General features: G+C 41.4%; 1 long non-coding RNA gene across 1 annotated transcript; it reads right to left on the bottom strand.

Moving 5' to 3' along the window:
* Window positions 1-27,040, bottom strand: LOC117515562. The gene is made up of 3 exons (XR_004562183.1): window positions 26,561-27,040; window positions 5,735-5,750; window positions 1-10 (listed from the first exon to the last, which is right to left on the bottom strand). It is a non-coding gene; the product is annotated as an uncharacterized LOC117515562 (long non-coding RNA).
* Window positions 27,041-27,575: the final 535 nt, after the last annotated feature.

The raw sequence follows: 27,575 nt of genomic DNA, 5'->3' as shown, positions 1-27,575 counted from the left end.
AATAAATTATCTATTCAAAAACATTTAAAAGTAATTCTATCAATTGTTCGAAAAAAGTATGGAGGCTGTGAAGTGCAAAAACACTTTTATAAATTGCAGAACATTTTTACAAAAAGTCCCAAAACAAATTTACAAATGACAGATTCTGACAGATGGGAATGTCTGTCATTTGATACATTTGCTTTGGGACTTCTTGTAAAAGTGTTTTTGCACTTCACAGCCTCCATAAAAAGGCATTATGTAAACTATTGACCCACTAACAATCTGACACAATCAAAAGAAGTTGAAAACAGCCTTCGAGTAGCCATTATTACCTCAGCCAAAGAAGTTGGGAAAAGGTGATGTTTTTGCCCCTGTTTGTTTTTATATATATATATATATATATATATATATATATATATATATATATATATATATATATATATATATATATATATATATATATATATATATATATATATATATATATATATGAGGTCTGTTAGAAAAGTATCAGACCTTTTTATTTTTTTCAAAAACCATATGGATTTGAATCACGTGTGATTGCATCAGCCAAGCTTGAACCTTCGTGTGCATACGTGAGTTTTTTCACGCCTGTCGGTTGCATCATTCGCCTGTGAGCAGGCTTAGTGTGAGCAGTGGTCCACCTCTCTCGTCAGATTTTTATTGCGAATAAATGAACGATTTGGAGGTTTGTTGCATCAATTTTTTCCAGAAACTGTGAGAGACCTCCAGGTGGACACCATTCAGAAAATTCAGATGGTTTTCAGGGACGATTTTATGGGGATTACACAGATTAAGGAGTTCTCTCATGTTGTAATAATCATGATGACTTCATGATTACATTACTGATGCATTTACCCCCCCCACGAAGACACACTTTCCCTGAGTGCACATCCTGTCGTAGGTAGTCACATCATTACAGGGTGGTCTCACACACAACACTCAACATGTCAGCAACACAGAAACTAGAAACATATGGTGAGCTGAAAACAGACGAGTGGAAACCAGCATTTGATCCATCATCCATGTTGCGTTTGTTTTAGGAAATCTACATGATGCAGACTGCAAGAAACCTATAAATATGGGAAAATCCTTCCATTAACAAAACATCAGGAAACAGAAAATATACAAATGTTTCAGTACGTTATGAATGGCTAATATTTCACATTAGCAGTTGTTGCATGTGTTCCAGTCATTTTTCATTTTCCCTCATGCAGTAAACACTCATTTTTTCTGGTGACTATTTGGAAATAAACACTGAGTACAAATTGATTCTTATACGTGTGAAATTATGTGCTTAATAGCAGCATTTCATTAAAAGTGATGTGTTGTATTTTTATTTTTTGTAGTAATACTCTGTGATTGGTGATAAAACTCCAGTTTCAGTAGACCTCTCTGCATTACTTACTCGTGTCATTGCCACAGTCTCAATGTGCACATTCTCCTGAATGGATTCACAAACTTAGTTCACAGCGTCACGATGGACTGTGTGAGATTTTCATGGGCTCACACACAGGTCACTAAGAATATATGGAGGCCACATTTTACTTCATTGAGCAAAATACAAAAAGATATGACTGCATGTGCACAAGGTACAATTCATTTGTCCATTTTAGTTCATTTGTGTGCACGTGATAAATAATTTTGGCAGTGCATGAGGCCATATTATTCTTTCGAGCCACTACCTGCTGGAAACACTTATCCTTCTTAATAGTTATGGAGGGAGATCCTTTACCATAGTTTGGTGATGAGTTATTATGGTGCTCTGGAGTACAGTCAGATAAAAGTGAATGCAGTGAATGTGCTGTCACACTATATGAACTACTCTGAAAATATAATGAATTGTTTATAATTCTGCCATGTTTACACATTTTCACTATATTTGCACAAAATGTGTTGATTAGAGTAGATTAGATGAGACAGAACTTTATTAATCCCTTGAAGATGTCCTGAGGGAAATTGAGGTTCCAGCAGCATTGTATAGTAGCACACAGGGTAAGAAGCACACAGATCATCATAAGTAGAAGAACGAAACAATTTACAAAACGTAAATACAAATATAAATACCAGAACTACTGGTTTACTGGCTACTGCTGTTCCTCTCCTTCCCGTCCTCTGTCTTCCTGTTACTCCTTCTCCTCCTGAGTGAGGAGATGGACAGTCTGATGGCCTGAGGGACAAAGGAGTTTTTCAGTTTGTTGGTCCTGCACTTGTGAAGGATCACTCTGTGGTTAAAGAGGCACCTGTGGTTGCTGATGACGGTGTGCAGAGGGTGACTGGCATCGTTCATAATGTCCAGCAGTTTGTCCAGTGTTCTGTTCTCTGCCACCATCACCAGAGAGTCCAACTTCATGCCAACCACGGAGCCGGCCTGCCTGATCAGTTTGTCCAGCCTGGATGTGTCCTTCTTGGATGTGCTGCACCTCCGAACCCCACAGTGTAAAAGAGGACACTGGCGACCACGGACTGGTAGAACATCCACAGGAGTTTCCTGCAGATGTTAAATGACCGCAACCTCCTCAGAAAGTCCAGCCTGCTCTGTCCCTTCCTGTACAGGTGGTTGGTGTGGGTTGTCCAGTCCAGTTTGCTGTTCAGCCACAGCCCATGTAGGAATCCACAGCCTCCAACCTCAACTCCCTCGATCAGGACTGGTCACGGTCTGGACATCCCAAAGTCAATGACCAGCTGCCTTATTTCTGAGATGTTGAGCTGCAGATGGTTTGTGTGGCACCAAGCAGCAAAGTCCTTCACTAGGCTCCTGTACTCCTCCTCTCTGTCATCCCTGAGACATCCAACAATGGCAGTGCCATTTGCAAACTTCTGAATATGATACAGCTCGGAGTTGTAGCAGAAAACCAAGGTGTACAGGGTGAAGAGAAGAGGGGCCAGGACTGTGACCTGTGGTGCTCCAGTACTGCTGATCATAGTGTCAGATGAGGTGTCCCTCAGCCTGACATACTGCAGCTTGTCGGTGAGGTAGCAGGAGAGCCAAGTGACCAGCCAGGCATCCACTCACATCCTGTTTAGTTTGTCCTCAAGCACAAGTGGCTGGATGATGTTGAAGGCGCTCGAGAAGTCCAGGAAGAGAATCCTCACTGTGCCGATTCCCTTATCCAGGTGCGAGTGGGCTCAGCGTAGCAGGTAGAAGATGGCATCCTGCACACCAACACCTGCCCTGTATGCACGCATATGAGGAGTTCTGAAAAATATATTTCTTTAGAATTAAGCAGGGTAAATACTAATAAAATGGATTCTGCAGTTCATTACATAATCAGACTATTTCATACCAAGTGACAAAATTGTGCTGCAAGCAGTTTGTGTGCATGTGTCCCAAACAAAATATCTCTGCTTCACGGATGTCCATACCCCATTCTCTGTTAGTTATTATTTTTATGCAAATTGCAATGCTTTCAAACTGTATTTTCAGTAAAGGTATTTACCTATTTTTAGTGTATTTTTTACAGAATAATTCTGTCAATAACAGATGTTTTTTTTCTGTAAGAACTATGGAATTATGGGGCTTTTTTTTTCCTTCAGTGTGGATGTATATTTTCACTTTTGTAATGTTTATTTCTAAACTTTCTGCTCTCTGTGTGGTAGGTTTATTTTTTTTTATTTTTTAATCATATTTTTTGGTTTGTTTCTTTCATCTTAAATAGGCTCCAGCCCTCTGTGACCCTTCATAGGCTTAAACGGGTATAGAAAATGGATGGATGGATGCCTTTCTTCACGTGTTGATCTCCGTGCACCTCATATTGAGAATTTAAATGTACAGCTACCAAATACAAATTAAGTACTTGGAATCAACTCCAGATCTTTTGTCTGCTTAATTTGCTGAGGAATAAGGAGGGAACAGGCCCAACCTAACTTTATTGGTCAATTGTCCAATTACTTATGGCATCTGAAAATGAAGAAACTGTGTATAAAAAAATGCGTGTAAGTCCTAAATGGTTAATATAATATTTTTGTTAAACCACTTGAATCTACGATGAAAGTCTACACAAACACGTCTTGCTCATTTCACTTCAGTATTACTGTGTTAGGGTACAGAGGCAGTATTACAAAAATTGTGTCACTGTCTAAATACTCATGGACCAGACTGCATACTTGATGGAGGGAGAAGACGCCACGTTGGCTCACTGTACCTGCAGTAATATAAATAAATCGACAATGAAGCCAGCAGGGTTTTCCTTCTTTAGACCCACTGATGAATTTGTGAGGTTGGTACTTGGATTACACCATCACTTAAACATAAACTTTAGTTTCCAGAGTCCATTTGTTCCAGATTTTGTTGAAAAATGTTGAAGCCACAGTTATCCTGTGCATTTCTGAGGGAAGGATATGGCAACGTTAATGTGAAGACAGCTCGAAGCTTTCTGGTTTTCTGGATCGCTGTCTCTTCTCAAGTGACACACCTGAATAAATACGGCCTCCCTCAATATAAACACAGAGAGAATTAACTGTCCAGCAGATGGAACAAATATCATTTTGTGAGGATGAAGTTCTTGTTGTTGATATTACTGATATTACTCTGTGTGTGTGTGTGTGTGTGTGTGTGTGTGTGTGTGTGTGTGTGTGTGTGTGTGTGTGTGTGTGTGTGTGTGTGTGTGTGTGTGTGTGTGTATTTGTGTGTGTGCATGAGTGCTTGTGTTCAGGGAAGGCTGAAGCCTGAAGCTTGCTGGACGTACGGTGGTGTTGGGTTTCCAGCACTGATGATCTGGCGGGTCAAAGGTCAGCAGGCTGCGTGGCACGTCACTGAGAAGGGAATGTGACCCTGCGTCTCACTGTCAGTGATCAGACTTCAAACTCAGCAAGTTTTCTTTTCTTGATCTCATTCATAGTATGTTTTTTTTTTTTTGACAGTGGGACAGATTTATTTTTCTTTTCATCATATAAGCCCTCTGTAAGCATGGCAACAAGAACTGTCCATCCATCCTTTAATCTTTCTATCTCTCCATCCGTGCATGTGTTGCCAGACTGAGATCAACAAATTCTAACTAATACTGCTCATAAGTCATCATAAATGTACAAAAGAAAATTAAATATACGATCAACAGAAATATAAATGCAATGCATTTTGTTGTGAAGTCAAAGATTAAATTTGTTAAAATGTTTTGGTGAGTATTTCACCTTTGCTGAAATACTTAATTCATCCACCTGGATTATCTTGGCCATCAAGCCTGATATGCCACCATACTCCCGCAGAGCCCCCTACAGGACAAGGGACCCCAAAGTACATCTCCAACTCCACAAGCGCCCGGTAGCCAGGTTGACAACCTTGGGACTCGATTGGGCTCAGCTTGAAAAACAACACGGTGTCGCCTCCATGTGGGCTCACCACCCATAAGGGGTGTGTAAAGGGTCTGGTGAGCTGTGTTACAGGCAGTGGACAGGAGTAAATGCTCACACAGATTGACACTTGATTACATTACTTATTATTAATTAGGCATTTTATAGGATTTGGCATTAAGATTTCACCCATGGGATATAGAAATCATAGTAGAAATCATAGTAGACACAGGTCTACTATGATTTTTAACCGAGGCCAACATATGGCCATCGGGTATTGCAAAGACCTGGCATCCGTCCATCCGCCCATCTGTCTGTGTACAGCATAAGTCCAGTCCATTTGCCACAGTCTTCAAAATCACAGGGAACATTCTTGGGACACAGACCTTGCACAAGTTCAAAGATGGCTAACCTTGACCTATTTTAACAGGTATTTTAAGACATTAAAATGTCACATTCTAGACCTAATTTTATGGCATATCTCGTGGACGTTAGCGTGGTGATGTCGCTTCCTAGTGTCGTCAAGTGATAACTTCGCTTCGTTTTTGGCTAGAAATAACATTTTTCTCATATATTATGTAAGATATAGTGAGAAATAAACAGTTCTAAAACTGAAACACCATTTTTGTAACCTGATCATACATCTGGAAGGATTTACAAAATATTTAGTGGGCCTTAGTGTGGTTTCGCTAGCTGCTAACTTCACTTTGTTTTAATGTCACTTTGGTATTTTATTCCACACAATTGATTGAAAATGGTAGGTGGCCTGAAATTTTTACTAATTTGCAATTTTACTGTTACTAACTTACCAGTTAAGCTTTCAAAGTTTAATCAGCAGGCCTTATTAGCATGCAAATTATGCTATGTGCATAACTTTTCTCCACACAAGGAAATAATTTGGAACAATGGCAATATTACTGTCAAAAACAAAAGTTTATACAAGGAAGAGATTGAAAGGGGTATCATTTTTGTTTCAGATTTATTTGAACAATGGCAATCTTTATAGTGAAAATTTCTTAAAAACGAAATAATTTCCAGTCAAAGGTAAAGAATTTGCCTCTGTTGTAAAGGCCATTCCTCAGAGTATGCTTGAATTAATGAAGTGTCATCTAACTTATCAAAAGATTGAGGTTCAAACACCTTCTCTTACGATTGGGGGGATTGATATACTTGACAGCAAATGTACAAACAAGCATGTTAGGAATACACTTCAAAGTTATAACAACATCTCCCCCAAAGGAATTTTTTTTTCTGGAACTCATAATTAAGCAAAATAAATTGGCATAAAACACAGCTGTGCCCCTTCCAGTTTTGCATTTCAAATAAAATAAGAGAACTTCAGTTCAAAATATTACACAACATTTATCCCTGTAATAACACAATTTCCAGGTTCACTGACTTGGATGATAAAAGCACCTTCTGTGGGATTGAATTGGAAACAAGTTTGCATTTATTTTGTATTTGCCCTGTGTCATCTAAATTTTGGAGAGATTTTGAAAAATATATCTATGAAAAAACTGGACACACCATAATTGGATTGAACGATATTATTACAAGATTTGAATGTAATGATAAGCCTTTCTCTTTTGTAATTAATCTTACATTGTTAATTGGAAAATTTAACTTACGCAAAATGAGGATTTCCAAATCTCTCCCGTGTTTTTAAATATTTCTGGTAGAATTTAATTGGTATATAAACACGCTGCCACACACTAGAGTAGCTCCTCAACTTAGCAGGTCTATGTACTGAATTCAGTGCTCAAATAATGGAATTTTTGTGAGTATAATTCTGAAAGAGGGCCAAAGAAATTGTATTGTCTCAACATGAGATTATTACAAACAACAAAATAGAACAGTATTTTTATATATATATATAACTTACCTTAACTGCTCTAAGTTAAACTTTGGAATTAGCAAAGAAGTTGGTAATGCCTAAGAGTATTGATATGTTAAATTCATGAGATTATGATTCTTCATAATTAAAATTTTTGTGTTTAAATATCAGTCTCTATTTCTTGAATGTTGTTAATAAAAAGCAAATAATCCTACATCATCTTATTTTAAAGAGATGTTAAGACATTAATTTCAGATAATAGTAACCCTTCATGTGGTTTCGCATTCTTGGGGTCACTCTCAGCACCAGAAAAACTGGATACCATGTGCTCTATATCCTTTATGGGTTCATCTGTGGAAACAGTCCACAGTCTTGAGATGAAAAATTTACCTTCCTGGCACATCAACCACTCTGTCACCATTGTGGTTTTCCTGCCATAGTTTCCCCACTAAAACAAGGGAATTTCAAATACTAAAATGATAATAGATTGGCTTAACAAACAAACAAACAAACAAACAAACAAAAAACACAACAAAAAGCAATAAATTCTGCAACAAAAAGCACACAAACATGAGTGTTGTTGTTACCTTGTAACAAAAACGGTTTGGGTTCAGATCCCACCTAAGGTGTTTCTGTGCTGAGTTGGTACATGCAGCGTAGAGTTTCTGAGTCCTCTGGCTTCCTGTCACAGTCCAAAGACATGCAGAATATTAAGTTTAAGCTGATGACAGGTGATAATATGATCAAAAAGCCAGTTTATATGTGTTAATGATGTAGTGGACTACTCTGCCCGTCACCTGGTGCATGCTGGGATATGCTCCAGACTCCTTTGACCTTCAACAGTAATAAATGATGGAAAACTACATCATAGTAATGATGAATAATATACAAAACTTTACCCTGAGGTGCCTGTTGGTGCTGGTTTGGATCCCAAAATGGATTATTTTTCTAGAATTGTTGTTATTAGGATTAAGTTAAGATTCCAAGCTGGAGTTTTTCAGGTTTTGGCAGATCTTCAGGTATGAAGTCTGCATCCGCCCTGGCAGATGATTACTTTTTGGCAGTGATCGGGTTGAAGTCCAATTTTCTTACTGACTGAAATAATTGTTAATACGGTTTAAGATCCATTAAAGGCTGTAACATGGCAGAAAGGATGAATGCAATAAAGATGGCAAAACACAGGAAGATTTGCATATTCCAGAATAATTTAGCTGCATATGAATGACATTGAATTCTTAATTTCATATTAAACACATAATTGTAACAGTTACATACGAATTTGCATTTGTTATTTTGGTTGTAGTGGAATGCATGGTGGAAATGTTGGCAACCACAGGGGGAAACATGATGCCCACTATGTCAACAAATACAGCAACAAAAATACACAACAGAACAAGAAAGCAAAAACAGAAATAAATGATAGGTAGAATGTGTGAAAGGGGATGATACCAAAACCTTTCAATGATATTGCAAATTATTCATGTGAAACTCAAAACCCTGTTCTGAAACCACAGCACAGGAAGCTTTGGTTCTGTTTACTCCTGCTCCTCCTGTCATGCTCCATGTCTGAACTTCTTTCTCCCAGTGGGACATTCTGTCTGGCTATCATCAAAAAGTTTCTGTCAGAATGCAGTATATAGTTTTTATTTCACTTTTCTTTGCTCTGACATTCTGCAAACTGGCTGTGAAATCCCCGTCACATACACGATAGAATAAAATCCCTTTTCTATACACTTTGTTCTACAGGATAGAAAGCCGCCTGCTGAGATGATTTATGGACATCTGTGTGGTTCTGTCCCCTGCTGTTCATCCTTGACTCTTCATGTTTTCACCAAATTGCTATTGAATTTACAGTCTCGATTGCTGTTGTCTTATTTATGACCTTTGTAAACTGAACTATAAACCAGCCATCAGTCAGCCGAACACACTCACAGGGATCAAACGTCTGCCGTCTGGGGGAGCACAAAACATCTTTCATATACTGAATGTCGAAATTATGTCCAGGAAAATGTTTGACCCAAAATTAGAATATTATCACTACTCTTTTATTGGCACACAGATGTACAGTCAGATCCATATGGGCAGTGATGCCATTATTGGCATTTTGCTTCTGTGCTCCACCACAGTGCAGTGGAAATGAAACAGTCAGAATGTGCACATTGTGTAGATTGTTGGCTTTAAAAGTAAAGTTCAAAATGTTTCAACCTGGGCTGTATTTTTTAGATGTATTTGATGTTAATCCTCACTCACTGAAGACAAGAACACATTTAATCTGTGCAGTATTGACTTAGGATGCAAACATTTTCATGGAATTCATTAAAAGTCAGGTGATGATGCAAATATCATTAATCATTTATGTGTTACGCCCATTTGTATGGAGTGGAAGATTCCCCGCTGTGGGTGTGTCTTCATGTGGCTGAATAAACCAATCCAGGAGGCACACTGCCTGACAGATGGCAGCGTCTTCAGACAGTTTTCTGGCTGTATCTCAGTTCAGGGGCTGCATCCTTTGAAGGCTACGTTCTACAAAGACCAAGCCTTCTGAAACTGCGGAGGCCGAACAAACCATTCTGAAATGAGATGGTCTGGCTTGTTGAGCATTTTGCCAGCATTTTGCCCCCCCCATCACCTACAAATCTTGACAGCTGCATACAACAAGCTTTGGTTGTGGGCGTAACCTGTAATTTATTAATCATTTTTCAGTACTGACATACATGACTTATTTATAATTGTGCATATGGAGCTGGAACCCCCTCCCACCCCTCACTTTTTTTCTTTTTTTTTAAATTTACCAACCATTTTGTCATGGGGGAAAAAAAAAATCACGCAACAATTCTTGGAGTTGTTGGGGTAATCAATCAGACACCTGCTGTATCCATCATGTTCAGGGGACATAAGGCTGCTTTCATTGCCGCATTCCAAGAAGACTTTGAAATGAGACAGACTAGATGCACCACCCTGGCAGTTTGGGGTCATTGAATGGAGCCTTAGAAGGATGCAGCCCCTGAATTGAGACAAAGTAATTGCTTCTATTTTCAGAGTCGGTCTGCTCTGTGTCAGCCTGATCCCATCAGATCTCAGCTGCTAAGCAGTGCGGCATCTGGTTAGTACTTGGATGGGAGATCTCTTTAGAACACCAGCGGCTGTGTGTGTTTCTCCAGGTGTAAAACGTGCACCAAATACCAATGCGGATCTGGCTGTATCCGCTGTGGTGACCCCGACCCAAAACGGGAGCAGCTGAATTGACAAAACACAATTGCTTCTATATTCAAAGGCCATAAATAATGGGACAAACTAAAAATAAGGAATAGTTTGTAATACTAATCATCACTTTTACAGCCAGTTTTCTTTAGACAAATCAGTGGATGGGCACAAGAATATTTTCAATTCACTGAACATTTTTTATGTTATTTACCTCAATCGTGTGTGTGTGGGTGGGTGCATGCGCGCGTGCATGTGCACACACAGACATCAAATTTAGGCCTGTGTTTCCTATGTTCCTTCCAGCAAACTGTACCTAAAATTTCATGTTTTTAAGAAAATCCTCTATGCCACTGAACTATGAAGCTGCATAACAAATACAGTGTAAAAAATTGCAGTAGTTTCAGTAACTTCTTATTCTGTCATTTTACAAAGTTTAATTGCATATGGGTCTAAAATAATTACAGGAGCTGAAAGCATTTTTCCACAGTAATGTTTTGTAAAATAACAGAAAAGCTGTGTTTAAAGTGTAGACAATGTGTATTACAGGTAAATATAGTGCAGCTGGAAAGTATTCACAGAACTTCACTTTTTCTACATTTTGCTTTTATGTTCAAAATAAACCTTCAAATAAATAGTTCAACAGTAAACATCCAGGAACCACCGGGTAAAAATATAAACGCAACACTTTTGGTTTTGCTCCCATTTTGTATGAGATGAACTCAAAGATCTAAAACTTTTTCCACATACACAATATCACCATTTCCCTCAAATATTGTTCACAAACCAGTCTAAATCTGTGATAGTGAGCACTTCTCCTTTGCTGAGATAATCCATCCCACCTCACAGGTGTGCCATATCAAGATGCTGATTAGACACCATGATTAGTGCACAGGTGTGCCTTAGACTGCCCACAATAAAAGGCCACTCTGAAAGGTGCAGTTTTGTTTTATTGGGGGGGGATACCAGTCAGTATCTGGTGTGACCACCATTTGCCTCATGCAGTGCAACACATCTCCTTCGCATAGAGTTGATCAGGTTGTCAATTGTGGCCTGTGGAATGTTGGTCCACTCCTCTTCAATGGCTGTGCGAAGTTGCTGGATATTGGCAGGAACTGGTACACGCTGTCGTATACGCCGGTCCAGAGCATCCCAAACATGCTCAATGGGTGACATGTCCGGTGAGTATGCCTGGCCATGCAAGAACTGGGACATTTTCAGCTTCCAAGAATTGTGTACAGATCCTTGCAACATGGGGCCGTGCATTATCCTGCTGCAACATGAGGTGATGTTCTTGGATGTATGGCACAACAATGGGCCTCAGGATCTCGTCACGGTATCTCTGTGCATTCAAAATGCCATCAATAAAATGCACCTGTGTTCTTCGTCCATAACAGAAGCCTGCCCATACCATAACCCCACCGCCACTATGGGCCACTCCATCCACAACATTGACATCAGAAAACCGCTCACCCACACGACGCCACACACGCTGTCTGCCATCTGCCCTGGACAGTGTGAACCAGGATTCATCCGTGAAGAGAACACCTCTCCAACGTGCCAAACGCCAGCGAATGTGAGCATTTGCCCACTCAAGTCGGTTACGACGACGAACTGGAGTCAGGTCAAGACCCCGATGAGGACGACGCGCATGCAGATGAGCTTCCCTGAGACGGTTTCTGACAGTTTGTGCAGAAATTCTTTGGTTATGCAAACCAATTGTTTCAGCAGCTGTCCGAGTGTCTGGTCTCAGACGATCTTGGAGGTGAACATGCTGGATGTGGAGGTCCTGGGCTGGTGTGGTTACACGTGGTCTGCAGTTGTGAGGGTGGTTGGATGTACTGCCAAATTCTCTGAAACGCCTTTGGAGACGGCTTATAGTAGAGAAATGAACATTCAATACACGAGCAACAGCTCTGGTTGACATTCCTGCTGTCAGCATGCCAATTGCACGCTCCCTCAAATCTTGCGACATCTGTGGCATTGTGCTGTGTGATAAAACTGCACCTTTCAGAGTGGCCTTTTATGGTGGGCAGTCTAAGGCACACCTGTGCACTAATCATGGTGTCTAATCAGCATCTTGATATGGCACACCTGTGAGGTGGGATGGATTATCTCAGCAAAGGAGAAGTGCTCACTATCTCAGATTTAGACTGGTTTGTGAACAATATTTGAGGGAAATGGTGATATTGTGTATGTGGAAAAAGTTTTAGATCTTTGAGTTCATCTCATACAAAATGGGAGCAAAACCAAAAGTGTTGCGTTTATATTTTTGTTAAGTGTGTATATATATATATATATATATATATATATATATATATATATATATATATATATATATATATATATAATGTGTCGGCTTGATAATTTAGAAGCTGGCCACACCTTGCGAAACTCCTGGGTATTTGACCAAGCTGCATCTTATTAACAGTCTGGTAACAATTTGGACTTTGTACGGACATTGTAGGGGTTACAAAGCCAGAGGTGGGTGACAAAAAGAGAAACATATCGCGTGCTGGCTTTGTGATCCACATTTATCCCATACCTGTATTTTATTGAGTGTGTCGTTTTTTTTTATCATCGCCCTACGTGTTTAATGTGGTTTTTAACTAATATATTGATGTTTGGTTTATTTGAATGTTTTCTTTTTTTTGTGTGGATGAGAGTTTTGTAATTTTGTTGAGTTTAGGTTTGGGTTTTTTTTCCACTTAGTGTGTTTTTCTATATTGGTAAATGGGGTGATTTTAACCAATCAAGGTTGGGAATAAATAAAGGTATATTCTTTTTATAGTTAATTTTTTTTGGTCTCTGCTCCCCTTAATTCAAAAAGGTAAAAACGAACCTGTCTGCATTGTGCAGGGTCCTAGGCCTATCCTAGGTGGCGTTGTCAGAAACTTTGTCAATCTGTTGATATTACATCTCCAACCTGAGCGCTATATCGCTCTCTCCCACCCTCCTGCCACATCTTGCCGTTGTCGGCAGGATTACCAGGAAATTAAGGGGGCAGAGATTTTTTATTTGTTAGTAGTATTGGTGGTTTAAATTTTTAGATTTTTCATAAAGGTATCCAGAACAGCGGAGGTGGTGTTAGGACCCAAACTTTTAGGATCTTTTTTTTTGGGGGGGGGGCTTTTGGCATTTTTCCTCAGTTGACATGGAGGAGGAATTGCAGTAGTTAAAAGATCTCGTTTCACAGCTTCAAGCAGATAATGAGCAAGTCCATCGGGAGCGTGCGGTGGCTTTGGACCCAGATGGGGGCACCTCTCAGCCGTCTGGTTCAGCGGTAAAGTGTCCCCTCTTCCCGCTGTCACAGAGCGATTTGTGGTTGTACCTCGGGACCGTAGGTGCCCTATGTTTAATGGAAGGACTGGGCTGGGGATAACTGAGTGGGCCGAGGAGGTTGAGGCGTGCATGCGTGCCCGACATCTGGCCGCTGATGACCGTGCTTTGTTTATTTTTGATCATTTGGAAGGAGAAGCCAAACAGGAAATTAAGTTCCATTCCACCTGCTGAACGTGGGGACTCTGATAAAATGCTTGCCATTTTGAAGGAGCTTTATGGATGTCATCAATCTTACATCACTTTGCAGCAAGATTTCTTTGCTCGGCACCAACTTGAGGGTGAGAGCCTTCAGGATTTTTCACTAGCTTTGATGTCTTTGATGGCTCGGGTTAGACAGCAGGCACCAGGTGGGATCCCTAATGCCGAGGAATTGCTTCGAGACCAATTTACTGAACATGTTCTTGACAGCGCCTTGCGTCGTGAGCTAAAACAGCTTGCTCGTAGGCAGCCAGACATTAGATTGATGGAGCTTCGGGCTGAGGCAACGAGGTGGGAGTGCGAGGGCCTACTAGGTGGTGCTAGAGGCCGTAGTTATTCTGTTCCCTCAGCTTTTGGCCTTCAGTGTGGCGTGCAAGGCGGTGTCCAGTCAAGTAAGCAGGGTGAGCCACCGGAGCCTGGTTTAAGAGAGCTTATGGACATATTAAAGCAGCAGCAAGAACAGTTGAATAAGCTTACTCAAACTGTTGTATCATTGCAGGCCCCTTATTCCTTAGAGAGTAGCTTAGGTTCAGTTCCATTTGTCGTAGGTGTCGGCAAACAGGACACTATGCTAGGAACTGTACCCGTTCTCGGGTCTTTAATCAGTATCAACCTGGGCATGATAATCTTGGTTCAGGAACTGCTAGGTCTGTTCAATCAGACTGGCTGCTGGGAAACTAGAGCCCACTGAGCTTTTGAGCCATGGCTCAGGTGGGGAACCCTTAGGCTCACAGTTGGATACCGCCAGCGGACTGATTGTGCAATGTCCAAATATAGATGTGTCAATCTGAGGTGTTTTGGTCTTGTGTTTAGTGGACACTGGTTCTATGGTTTCTACCATTATAGAAAGTTTGTTCATGAAGCATTTTGCAACATGGGGTCAGGACTGCCTCCGTTTCTGTAAATGGCTTCAGCTTAGAGCAGCAAATGGGCTGGCAATTCCTTACATTGGCTATTTAGAACTTGATGTTGAGCTGTGTGGTAAGGTTATTCTGCATTGTGGCATTTTAGTGGTTAGGCACCCCCCGGCTGCTGTTTCTTCAGTTCCTGGTGTTTTGGGGATGAATGTCATCAAGCGTTATGGTTCGCTTTTTACTGCACTTGGCTCATCTCTTTTTGATACACCAGCTGTTTTAGAGGCCCCTAAACCGGTCCTTATTGCGTTACAGAAATGCCATGAGGCGGGTTCAGTTGAGGATTTGATGACTAGTACGGTAAAGGTCCAGGGTGGACAAGTGGTGCGGGTGCCTGGAGGTACCATGAAGTTGGTGGCTTGCACTTGTTCAGCGGAGTTTGATGGAGTGTTTTGTTAAAGCCACCAGAGACTGGGTTAGCCGCAGGTTTACTTGTCTCCCCATGCCTAGTGAGTGGTTTGAGGGACTGCATATATCCCTGTGGATAATGTGGGGACAAAGGCCGTCCTGCTTTACCCACGGACCACACTTGGTAGTCTGGGTGTGGTGCAGATTGTGAGCTTGCCAGCTGGGGTGACTGAGGATAGAACCCTGTTGGCGTCTATAAATTCTCAGGTTGTTTCGCCCTCTGTGCCTGATAGAATAGCATCTCTGGAACTACCTGCTTTAGGAGTTCAGGATCAGGAGAGAGTGAAGTCATTGTTGCAACGTTATGAGTCAGTCTTTGCCCAGCATGAAAACGAATTGGGATGTACGACTCTTCTATCACATGACATACCCCTGGTGGATGATGTTCCAATTTGCCAGAGGTATCGCCGTATCCCGCCTTCTGAATGAGGCTGTTAAGGCGCATATAAATCAGCTGCTGGAGTCTCAAGTCATTCGGGAAAGCAGCAGTCCGTACGCTTCACCAATTGTATTGGTGAGAAAGAAGGATGGTGGCCTACGCCTTTGTGTGGATTACCGTTTGCTTAACAGTAAAACACGGAAGGACGCTTTCCCCTTGCCTCGGATCGAGGAGACACTGGATTCATTGTCAGGTGCTGTCTGGTTCTCTACACTCGATCTAGCCAGTGGTTACAACCAGGTCCCTGTGACTGAGGCAGATCGTCCTAAAATGGCCTTTTGTACCCCTTTTGGCCTTTTTGAGTTTAACCGCATGCCTTTTGGCTTGTGTAATGCCCCAAGCACCTTCCAGCGGCTGATGCAGAGGATGTTTGGTGACCAGCAAGGTCAGTCTCTTTTGCTGTACCTTGATATTGTGGTCTACTCCTCCTCTGAACAACATCTTCAGCGTCTGGAGATGGTGCTTAGGCGGCTTAACTCAGAAGGCCTGAAGGCGCGGCTTGAAGTGCTCATTTTTCCAGCGTAAGGTGGGGTACTTGGCCATGTCATCTCAGACCAAGGGGTGTCGACGGACCCTGAAAAGATTAAAGCTGTGTCTGTGGGAGCGTCCTACCAATACCTCAGAGCTGCGGTCGTTCCTGGGCTTTGCCAGTTACTACTGCCGGTTTGTGGAGGGATTTGCCAGGTTGGTGGGCCCTGTACACCGGTTGGTGGCTGAACTGGCAGGTACAAAGTCCAAAAAGGGTTCGGGCAAAGCTTTAGAGGCGGTATGGATTCCACAGTGTGAGCAGACGTTTCAGGCACTAAAGTCCAAGCTAGTGTCTGCGCCCGTTCTAGCTTTTGCAGATTTTTCTATGCCGTTTATTTTGGAAGTGGACGCTAGTTATAGTGGACTGGGAACTGTTCTCTCCCAAGAGACGGCCAGTGGAGTAAGACCGGTGGCCTATGCCAGCAGGGGGTTGCGGCCCACTGAGCACAACATGGCAACTTACAGCTCCTTGAAGTTAGAATTCTTAGCACTCAAGTGGGCCATGACGGAGAAGTTCCGTGAATACTTGTTGGGTCACAAGTGCATAGTGTACACTGACAATAATCCCCTGAGTCATTTCCAGACTGCAAAATTGGGGGCTACAGAGCACCGATGGGCTGCTCAGCTGGCTGCCTTCGATTTCAAAATCAGGTACAGTTCAGGTCGAAGTAACAGAAATGCTGACGCCTTATCCCGGCAATATTCAGGCTCTGAAGCCCTGGTCCAACAACTGCCTGGTACTGCAGCCCCTTTAGCTTTGCAGCATGGTCCACTGTCACATCCAGTTGAGGCTGCCACTCAGTCTCTGGTTTTAGCCCTTCCAGGCTATTCCGTTTCTGACCTTAGGTCTTTACAGGAGAATGATCCTCTGAAAGAGGTCCTAGTGTTTTTTGCGGCGGAGAATTCAACCTTCTGCTGTAGAGAGGCGGCGTCTCTCAAAATGTGCTTTGTTCTTGCTTCGCCAGCGTAAAAGGTTTGTGGAGCAAGATGGGGTCTTTTTCCAGCAGGCTTATCGTCCTGATGGTGGGGAGGAATTTCTTCAGCTCCTCTTACCAGCTTCTCTAAGGCATGAGACCTTAAATCTTCATCAGCAACATGGTCATCAGGGCATGGGACAGACTGCAGAGTTGGTCCGTCAATGGTGCTATTGGCCAGGCATGTTTAAGGATATAAGGGATTGGGTCCAGGAATGTGAGTGGTGCCAAGTAGCAAAGTATGCTGGTTTAGCATCACACAGCTACATGGGACACCTGCTTTCCTCGCGGCCCAATGAGATCCTTGCCATAGATTTTTACGATGCTGGAGCACTCGCAGAATGGGTAAGAAAATGTAAATTTACAGTGGCAGTTCCAACACGTGATCATAGGGCTTCCACATGTTGGTCTCAGAGTGGTTCTACAAGTTTGGCGTTCCAGGTTGTCTGCACTCTGATCAGGGACGTAGTTTTGAGAGTGCCTTGATTCAGCAACTTTGCTCGCTGTACGGTGTGGAAAAACCTCGTACTATGCCCTACCATCCAGCCGGCAATGGGCAATGTGAGCGCATTAATTGCACTCTTCATAATCTGTTGCGGACGTTGCCACAGAAGCAGGATTGGGCTTCTTCTTTGCCTCAAGTCCTCTTTTGTTATAACACCACATCAGAGTACAGGAGAATTGAATGTATTATTTGATGTCTGGCCAAGAGCCAAGGCTTCCCATTGACTTTCTCTTAGGGACGATTGAGGAACCTAGATTAGGTAAGGTGCAAGGCTGGGTGGCTGAGCACCAAGAGAAACTTAGGGTTGCTTTTGGTTGCGCTCAGGAGCGGCTTCTTGCAGCTGCGAATCGTAGGAAAGAGCCATGATCAACATGTGAGGGATTATGTTGCGCACAGGCGTCATAAAATTCAGGATCTGTGGAATTCGGTGGTCCATCAGGTGGTAAGTATTCCATCTGGGGACGGTGCAGTTTACACCGTGGCTCCTGTTGAGAACTTGCATAAGGTCCGGACTGTGCATCGTGACATGTTGAAAGCTGTCTTGGGACCTTTGGAGGGTAATCAAGCTCCACCTTCCTCTGTACCAGAGGGGGCCTCACTTGAGGACTCTTGTTCCTCTGATAGTGAAGTGTTGTTCTTGGTTTCAGAATCCCATCGGCCTGTAGTTTCTCCTGTTCCCTTAGTAACCCCCGCCTTGTGTGTGACAGATCACAATCAGAGTGGAGCACCTGCTCTAATACAGTCATCTGAACCCTCGTCTTCCGCTGATGTTCACCAGCCGAACACCAGTGCTCAGGCCTTGCGCCGAACCACTCATTCTACGGCTGGTCAACATTCAAATATACATCGGCTTCCTCAGCCTCTCACTAGTAATCAGGCTACTGAGCGGGTTGCTAGAGTTCCAGAGCAAACTTCAGATCTTCAGGTTGCTATCTTTAGGCCTTGGTCTTGACCTTTTATTGTCATCCCGACGATATAAAGGTGGGGGGTAGATGTGGTAGTGTGGCGTGTGTATGCCCTACCTGTGTTTGGAAGTTCTTGGTTGTGCGCACCTGGGTTCTGATTGTGTTGTGAGCCAGGGATATAAATTCAGCATTGTTTTGTGGCTTCGTTCCTCTTTTGCTTCCTGGTCTCTCCCGTGCGGCAGCACTGGAGTGGCTTTATATGCTGTGGTGACTGTGTGCGTTCATCTTTTTCCTTTTTTGAAGCTTTATGTGGCTCTTTATTAGTGGCTTGGAGTGCTGCTTTACTCCAAGCACCACTGCGGCTTACAGCTGCTGCTGTTCACGGGCATGTTTGGGCCACCAGCATCTGATTTGGGGTAAGCGGCCGGCTTCGCCTTTTTGGCCCATTTAGTTGTCGTTCTATGTTGTGTGTGGTGTTCCCCCCCCCTTATAGCATGGCACTTTGTGCGCTTTTACGCACGTTGTCTGGAGGCTGAGAGTATGGCTCCACTGGGGTCTTGAGCAGACCGGTGCATCTTCTTACTGGTGAGTTGCTGGTTTCTGTCTTTTATAAACAATTATAAATTTTGGTCTGCTAATGTGGTGTCTACATCACAGCGGGACCAGGCTGCACCTCCTGCGGTGGCTGCTGGGACAGCTGCATCGGCTTGATAATTTAGAGGCTGGCCACACCTTGTGTAACTCCTCCTGCTGCTGATTTCCTGGGTATTTGACCAACCTGCATCTTAACAGTCTGGTAACAATTTGGACTTTGTATGGACATTGTAGGGGTTACAAAGCCAGAGGTGGGCGGAAAAAAAGAAATAACATATTGCATGCTGGCTTTGTGATCCACATTTATCCCATACCTGTATTTTGAGTGTCATTTTTTTTTATCATCGCCCTACGTGTTTAATGTGGTTTTTAACTGTAATATATTGGTGTTTGGTTTGTTTGCATGTTTTCTTTTGTGTGGATGAGAGTTTTGTAATTTTGGGTTTGTTTGTTTTTTCCACTTAGTGTGTTTTTCTATATTGGTAAATGGGGTGATTTTAACCAATCAAGGTTGGGAATAAATAAAGGTATTTTATAGTTCTTTTTAGTCTCTGCTCCCCTTAATTCAAAAAGGTAAAAACGAACCTGTCTGCCTTGTGCAGGGTCCTAGGCCTATCCTAGGTGGTGTTGTCAGCAACTTTGTCAATCTGTTATTAGATCTCCAACCTGAGCGCTATATCTCTCTCTCCCACCCTCCTGCCACACACATATATAAAAATATTACAATTTGTAATGCATTTGACTTACGTCAACAGTCAATGATTATAGTGAACACAAATGCACACAAACGTGCTGACAGGCGACAGCTTAATGCTAACTTTAACATTGAAAATGTCATAGACATGGTAACACGTTAGCATCGCTCAGGTTTTTAAGTTAAATACATAGATCAACTTGTTTCAGAAGACCATATATATATATATACGCTCTTTAGGGTTTTAGTGGGGAAAAATGAAGAGAATATGAAATAAAAACCAACAGCTTTACTTCAAGGGCCCCTTACTGTCCAACAAGATGCCTGATGGAAAAAAGCAGAAATCCAACAAAAAGCAAACATTTTTCATGCCTGTATGTTAGTCTTATTCCAAAATGGAGTAAACTATTTTTCATCTCAAAATTCTACTCACAACACCCCATAATGACAACAGAAGTTTTTTTTTTTTAATTAAAAAAACTAAGAAATAACATGCACCTTTGGTAGCAATTACAGCCTTAAGTCTTCTTGAATATGGTGCCACAAACTTGGTGCACCTATCTTTGGGGAGTTTTGCTCATTCCTCTTTGCAGCACCTCTCAAGCAGGTTGGATGGAGCGTCGTGCACAGCCATTTTCAGATCTCTCCAGAGATGTTGAATCAGATTCAGGTCTGGTCTCTGGCTGGGCCACTCAAGGACATTCACAAAGTTGTCTTGAAGCCACTTCTTTGATATCTTGGCTGTGTGCTTAGGGTGCCTGTCCTCCTGAAAGATGAACCGTTGCCCAGTCTGATGTCAAGAGCGCTCTGGAGCAGGTTTTCATCCAGGATGTCTCTGTACATTGCTGCATTCATCTTTCCCTCAATCCTGACTAGTCTCCCAGTTCCTGCCACTGAAACATCCCCACATCATGATGCTGTTGTTGGGAAAGTGTAGGAACACGGACCCACAACAGGGGGCGCAAATGAACGGACAATGGAATAGGTCAAATAACAACACTTTACTGTTGCGAACGTGCACAACAAAAACAACAAATTACAACAATGGACAAAGTTCAATTCACAAAGGTGTCGTGTGGGCAGGCTCGAAGATAGGAGACGCCTCTCCAAAGTAGAACCGGAACCACACGGTTTCCTCCGCCACAGGACCCCGGGAATACTGGAGCCGCCAAGTTCCGAACTCCCAGGTGGCCACTGCCTCCGCGTGTCGGACCTGGTACTGCTGGCGAGGAACAAGAACACAATTAAACGTGGGCGCGTTTGCACCCAGCAACCTGCACGGCAGGGAAGCTACCTCCACCTCTCGCTGGAGAAAAAAGTCTGCAATCACTCACAAAAATCACAAAGGTTACTGTCAAGCAGTCAGCTGAGATTATTACCTTCCAGGTAGAATGATATCTCGGCGATGAGGTGGAGATGCCGTCCTGCTGATATACCCCAGTGATAATTGCCGTCAGCTGTCTCAGGTGATGGGTGACAGCTGTTACCGAGGCAGCTCCTGTGGGGCGGCGGCGCCCTCTGGTGCCTGGAGCCCGCACTCCAGGCAGGGCGCCCTCTGGTGGTGGTGGGCCAGCAGTACCTCCTCTTCAGCGGCCCACACAACAGCTGTGTCAGGTTCTTCCCCGGCTCGGGGTTTATGTCTGAATTCTGTTTAATTTCCAAGATGGATTTTCAGTTTTACTTTTATGTTTATACTTTGTCATCTAAATCACAGTTGGGTTCTGTTTATTGCTTTTCTTTGTCTCATGCTCTCAATCTTTGGTTATCATTTATTTTGTAGTCATTCATTTGCTTAGTCTTCTTAGTGATTATGTGGTCTCTAGTTGTATTTATCTTGTGTCTTGTTGTTCTGTTAGTCTTGGGCTTCATTTTGTTATCATTTATTGTGTGTTCAGTCTTTCTTTGCATTATTGTGGTCACCGGTTTTATTTTCTGTTCATCATTTATTCTGTTTAACCAATAGTTTGTTTTGCCATTTTTATTGTATTCACTTATGTATCAGTTCTGTTCTAGTTTGGGTTACAATCATTAGTTTTCTTGTTTTCCACTTTTTGACTGGTCATGTTATTTCTTAGTTTTGCCCCTTTTTTTTTGCTCACATTAATTATTGTATTTTGTAAATCTCACTTTCTTTCTTTTTTTCTCCTGTCTCTTGGTCTGCTTTGCTTTCATTTCCTTTCACAATCTTGCACCTGCTTCAGTGTTTGATGCTATATAAACTAAATGAATTGAAATTGAATTCAGTTACATCAGAAATAATTTGTCTGCCTTAAACAATTTCCCATAATAACAAAATGAGAGGTTTGATTTAAAAGATATAATCCATGATTTATTACACAAAAATGATATCGAAACTATTTCATGTCACATCATTTTTTATACATTTCAGGATTTTTTTGTTTTAAATGTAAACAAGAACAAAGTAAACAATATTACTGACAAATGTCAGATGCCTTCCTATCAGTTAAATTTACAGTTTAACATCACTGCTTCCAAGTCAAGTACATTGTTTCCCACAATGAAAGAGGTAAAGCACAATACAGAAAGCGTAACCCCCCCAGACTGATATATATATATAATGTGCAAGGTCATGCCATTATTACTTTATAATACCCATATTCTGTTGTTGACAGAAGGCATGAAAACACCTTTCTACAACAGTGCAGCATTAGTGTGAAGGTGAACGGATTCTATCAAAGAAAAAGGAAAATGATCCAGTTATAAATCATGCACATCTACTTAGAAATAAGTGGATGTGCATGTCAAGCGTTGAAGTACCACTCTGCCAATACGACACCTCAACTGTTGGGTGGAGAGATTAAGACACTCTTCCCAGCTGGTTCTAACACAGAACAACTCTGGTGATTTCCTTCAAACTACTAGATTCTTATAATCAAGTGTGTAATGTATATTCATTTGTATGAAACAAAATTTGTGTAAGATCTATTTACAAAATACTCCCATGGTCAATAGTCCATGGACCAAGCAGGTTGTCAGTACCACTTAAGATGCCAAAACAACACTTACAATCCAGCCTTAGAACATCATGGCTGACTCAAAAAATGTATAACTATCACAGGGTGGTAGCTGCACATTATTTGAAGAGGACTTTTATTGTAATTGTACATACAATTAAATGTGTCCTCTGCATTTAATCCATAGACACAACCCAACCACTAGGAGCAGCGGATGATTCAAAGCCAGCCATGCCCCATTCCGCTCATACAACTGATGTTGCTTTAGGGAAGATGTGGAACTCCTGTGGTGACCCCAGGCAAAACATTAAAAGCACAACTAAATCTCAAAGTCTTTTCCTGTATTTTTTTTTAGAAGTGTCATATTCCAGCAACCACAGCTGCTTAGTGTAATTTAACAATTTATTGTAAATTAAGATAGCAATTTATTACAGTGTAGTCCAAACTACACCTTTTTAGAATCTTTATGATCAGACAATGTGGTGTACTTTTCAATATGTTTGGATCATTTCAGCAGTTTGACCCCTCTGTATTCATTTCTTGACTCTGACTTGATGACAGCTATCATCGTGGAATGGCTGCTGTTATTTCTACCTGGTTCTTTTCTGTAAGATTCTGCCTCTTACCAAAAACCAAACCATTGCATTCCTCATTTTGAGTTTATTCAAGGTCACGTTAGAAACCAGGCCTGGGACCCTCACAGACAGTGTCCATCTTGTGAAAAGGTCCCTAAAATGAGTCATACAACACTTTTATACCTTTTGGGTGTGGTTTAGTCTTACATTTCTAATGTTACTGGCTCTCACCAACAGGGGGAGATCTCCCTGTGTCTAAAAATAGACACATGATAAAGTAATACTTAACTTATATTTCTCAGAACTTCCAAACAAATAACACAAATAGTTGATAGCTAACATAAAATAAAGAATTTGCACAGATATTATCTAACACTGCCATATACTGTTTGGCTATGGTATACCGAGGCTGGATTCTAAGTATTGTTTGGTACCATTTGTCAAAATTGACTTCTGGCTTAAAGACTGTAAAGAAAAACTGCAATATTGGGAAAGCCTCTTTGTAAAATTGTTTCTCTGATAACTGTTTAAGCAATAATCAATGATGCAAAGGTGAGGTGATATGTTTGACAACTGTACAGAAGTCAGCAAGTATACAACATGCACATTCTATAGTAAAAACATTTCAGCACTTTTACATCTGTTCAAAAGAAATGTAGCAACATGCATAGATTTTTAGTGTTCACATACAAGAGGAGCTATTTTGAAAACCTGTACTCTTTTTTTTTTTCTTGTACTGTTTTAAAATAAAAATGTCTCATTTTGCTTGTGAAGAAAGATAAACAGAATGAAAATGATTGTGAATCATTGCATTGCCTATTTGGGTCAAAAAGCATTACTATTTCTAAGTCCAACCCTCCAGAGTATGAATGATGCTGAATTTAATGATTATACCTGACAAAATCTGTAATTATTCCATAAACTCAAGCATGCATTTAAGTCTAAGGTCATGTGTGATCATGCATATGCAAAGCAGTGCAAAAATATGTTAAAAAAAAAAGCAGCACAGCTGTGATTGCATTATAGAAAATATGATTAAAAAGTCAATCGCCTGGAAACATTCAGAAGACACCTGAGAAATGCAGATGTCCCGTTGACTATGTGAATGTGAAAAGTGATGAATGCACACTGGTAGCACTAAACCATCCATTAAGAACGTCAAATACACAATCAAACATAGCATATACACAAAAGAGAACAATACGTTAAACTGAACAATTCTAATATTGCACAACTGTTGCTTTTCTGAGTCTGTCATGTGTCACACATCTACGTTTTCCTTCAAATGCATAATTTTCAGCTTTCACACTTATTGCACATGACGTTATACAACCCCTGGCAAAAATTATGGAATCACTGGCCTCGGAGGATGTTCATTCAGTTGTTTAATTTTGTAGAAAAAAAGCAGATCACAGACATGACACAAAACTAAAGTCATTTCAAATGGCAACTTTCTGGCTTTAAGAAACACTATAATCAGGAAAAAAAATTGTGGCAGTCAGTAACGGTTACTTTTTTAGACCAAGCAGAGGGAAGAAAATATGGAATCACTCAATTTTGAGGAAAAAATTATGGAATCATGAAAAACAAAAGAACGCTCCAACACATCACTAGTATTTTGTTGCACCACCTCTGGCTTTTATAACAGCTTGCAGTCTCTGAGGCATGGACTTAATGTGTGAAAACGGTACTCTTCATCAATCTGGCTCCAACTTTCTCTGATTGCTGTTGCCAGATCAGTTCTGCAGGTTGGAGCCTTGTCATGGACCATTTTCTTCAACTTCCACCAAAGATTTTCAATTGGATTAAGATCCGGACTATTTGCAGGCCATGACATTGACCCTATGTGTCTTTTTGCAAGGAATGTTTTCACAGTTTTTGCTCTATGGCAAGATGCATTATCATCTTGAAAAATGATTTCATCATCCCCAAACATCCTTTCAATTGATGGGATAAGAAAAGTGTCCAAAATATCAACGTAAACTTGTGCATTTATTGATGATGTAATGACAGCCATCTCCCCAGTGCCTTTACCTGACATGCAGCCCCATATCATCAATGACTGTGGAAATTTACATGTTCTCTTCAGGCAGTCATCTTTATAAATCTCATTGGAACGGCACCAAACAAAAGTTCCAGCATCATCACCTTGCCCAATGCAGATTTGAGATTCATCACTGAATATGACTTTCATCCAGTCATCCACAGTCCACGATTTCTTTTCCTTAGCCCATTGTAACTTTGTTTTTTTTCCGTTTAGGTGTTAATGATGGCTTTCGTTTAGCTTTTCTGTATGTAAATCCCATTTCCTTTAGGTGGTTTCTTACAGTTCGGTCACAGACGTTGACTCCAGTTTCCTCCCATTTGTTCCTCATTTGTTTTGTTGTGCATTTTCGATTTTTGAGACATATTGCTTTAAGTTTTCTGTCTTGACGCTTTGATGTCTTCCTTGGTCTACCAGTATGTTTGCCTTTAACAACCTTCCCATGTTGTTTGTATTTGGTCCAGAGTTTAGACACAGCTGACTGTGAACAACTAACATCTTTTGCAACATTGCATGATGATTTACCCTCTTTTAAGAGTTTGATAATCCTCTCCTTTGTTTCAATTGACATCTCTCGTGTTGGAGCCATGATTCATGTCAGTCCACTTGGTGCAACAGCTCTCCAAGGTGTGATCACTCCTTTTTAGATGCAGACTAACGAGCAGATCTGATATGATGCAGGTGTTAGTTTTGGGGATGAAAATTTCCAGGGTGATTCCATAATTTATTCCTCAGAATTGAGTGAGTCCATATTTTTTTCCCTCTGCTTGGTCTAAAAAAGTAACCGTTACTGACTGACACAATTATTTTTCCTGATTTCTTATAGTGTTTCTTAAAGCCAGAAAGTTGCCATTTGAAATGACTTTAGTTTTGTGTCATGTCTGTGATCTGCTTTTTTTCTACAAAATTAAACAACTGAATGAACATCCTCCGAGGCCGGTGATTCCATAATTATTGCCAGGGGTTGTACTAAATTTAATGTCACATAATGATCAGAATCTGTAAAATTCCGTATGAGTTCAATGTTATCATCATCCACCACAAAGTATCATGTAATGCTTCACACAGTTAAACACTGGGACGTGTGTATATGAAAACCTGGTAAAATCTTACAGAATATGCTCAGAGAAGACTTTACTATAACCTGTTCTGTTAATTTGTTATTGAAGCTATGGCTCATTAGCCTCTTTGCCACTTGGACTATTGATAAATGAATTGTTAATGGAAAAGCCAGGGCACACACATGCTTTCTCTGTGGAGGAATTCTCTATCGCTTGTCTCCACATGTTTCATATACACTGTAAACCACAGTAAGACTGGGAATGCATTTTTTTCAGCATGTCAAACAGAATTAGAGAACTACTGAGCATTTTCATGCTTGGCTTTTGCTGACATTCCTGTTACGTATTATGAAGCTCCAAAAAAGTAATCATACTTGCTGACTAGGTTTTTGTGTTGCATTAAAAGTGTGGCTTAAAAGTCACATTTTCCAACCCAGTCTCATGGCAGTTCATGGTGACATTACGAAACCCACCTTAATCTATGGGTTCGTGACAGGGGCACGGAAATGGGGCACTTTTCGTGATGGAGGCGCAAAATGTGGGGTGCTGGGGGGGTACAGGGGTTATGGTCAGGTTTAGGGGAGGGGACACACCTATGCTGTTGCTATGGTTAGAGTTAAACGAAGGGCAAGGATTATAAATAGCAAAATGCAAAAAACTGTCACGAAAATTGGGCACTTTTCATGACGGGGCACAGAAAAAAAACTAGAGACTGGGCTGCGCTTTCACAGTGTCATTTTCTATGGAGTTATGTGGGATACTACCCAACCCAATCTCACACCATTTCGTGACGGCATTACAAAAATGAAATCTGTGGTTCGTGATGCAGTTACGAAAATGCGCTGCTTTTCGTGACGGGAGCATGAATTCATTTCGTGACAGGAGCATGAAATGTGGGGTGACACACGGGGGGAGGGGGGGGAGTCTGTGAGGGTTATGGTTAGGGTTAGAAATAGTAAGATTAAAAAAACGTGTCACAAAAATGACCATACTCATGCATCGGAATGCCCTGGACGTTCTTCGTGAAATTCTGCCTGAAGACGGGGTGGAAGGATGCACGAGTGTGCAGCCAATATTACATTTGTTAGAATG

The sequence above is a fragment of the Thalassophryne amazonica genome, chromosome 8 (genome assembly GCF_902500255.1).
Source record: "Thalassophryne amazonica chromosome 8, fThaAma1.1, whole genome shotgun sequence".
In the NCBI taxonomy this organism is placed as follows: domain Eukaryota; kingdom Metazoa; phylum Chordata; class Actinopteri; order Batrachoidiformes; family Batrachoididae; genus Thalassophryne; species Thalassophryne amazonica.
The sequence above is the reverse complement of the archived record's forward strand: the minus strand, read 5'-3'. Positions and strand labels throughout refer to the sequence as shown.